The sequence below is a fragment of the Bos grunniens genome, chromosome 8 (assembly GCF_055505025.1).
Source record: "Bos grunniens cultivar Pamir isolate PY7600 chromosome 8, Bosgru_T2T1.0, whole genome shotgun sequence".
NCBI lineage: Eukaryota > Metazoa > Chordata > Mammalia > Artiodactyla > Bovidae > Bos > Bos grunniens.
In genome coordinates, this window is record NC_141172.1 from 6,067,608 (window position 1) to 6,069,112 (window position 1,505).

Here is a 1,505-nt window from a genome sequence, read left to right on the forward strand (position 1 = left end):
GCTCCCGGTGAGCGCGCGGGGTGGACTGACGGGTGTCGATTGGTTAGGGCCGCTCGCACCAGGAAGACGCTGGCCAATCGGCGGCGGCATGAGTCTGGCGTGAGGACCACATCCTAGAGGCTAAATGGAGGTTGAAAAAGGGGCGGGCGGGAGAGCGGGATTGGTGCTCGTAATGGAGGTGGGCCTTTGTTTTCCTCTGTTTGCCTTGCGCGGATCTGGGGCAGTGAACCCTCGCTTTGCGAAACCCCGAGGCGGAGCTCATGGCGTTGGAGACCGGCCCCGGGCTGGCTTCCTCTGAAAGCTCAGCCGCGGAGAGTCCAATATGACTTTGTTAACAAGCCCTCCACATGTTCGTCCTGCCGACCAGATTAGCTCTTCCCGGACGCACTCGGCGCAGGCGCACCTCGCTGGGTGGGATCAGCCTGAGGCTGCCGAGCACACTTTAGTCCCAGAAAAGGATTTGAAGAATTTCTACGCCCTATCCAAAGATGATATGGAAAGTGCTCTCACAAGCCCCAGAAAGTAATTGCTATCCCAGCCCCCAACCTCCATATCTATTTTAACAGCAATCAGTGACCCTTTTAAAATTTTAAGGCAGATCAGATCACTGCCCAAAAACCTGCAGTGTCTCTCCATTACATTCATAAAAGCCGAAGTTCCTATGAGAGTCTAAAAGCTATATATATGAGTAGCGCCCCATTCTCATTACCTCACCTTTATTTTCTATCCCTCTCTCCTTTGCCCAGGACCTGTTGTCAACAGTTCATTTTCCTGCACTATTTCCTCCCACGCCAGATATGCAGTTGGCTAACTCCTTCAAGTCTTTGCTGGTGTCTCATTTAGGCCCACACTGATCACCCTGTTTTACAGGGCAGCTTGCCCCGATTCCTCCCCCACCACTGCTGATGCCCCATTCTGCTCTAGTTTTTCCAGTAGTCTTGTTTCTACGGTCCTTGGACTCTTCAATCAATAGAAATTGATAAGAGGCCAGACCAGGAATTCAGGCAAGGCTTTACTGGGACACGAGAGAAAACAAGTAGTAGATTCCCTTGCTCACTCTCTGAAGGGGGGCCAAGCTTGTCCCTTAAATGGGGTGAGCCTAGGGGCAGATCAGTGGGTGGTGGGTGGAAGGGGAGGAGTGGCTTAGGTGGTTGGCTCACTGATGGTGCTGTGTGCAAGGATCATGGAGTACCTGCTTTTGTTCCTGGCACCTCAGAAGTGCCAGTTGGGTTTTGGTCTTATTGTATCTTATTGTTCATGTGGAACCCTGTACCAAGGTCACAGGATAAAAATCTCTGGAACTGACCAAACCCCATAGCAACTGTTGCCATCAGCCTCCAGATCTAAACCAGACAGTTCTCTGACCCCATATTATGTAAAATGTGCACCCTATTAACCACCCTATAGCATCGTAACCAATCACCTAATGCCACCATTCCAGTAGGAATTTTCTCTGTCTTGAGGCTATAAAAGTTGGCTGCTAACCTGCAAAAGGGTTCGGTTCT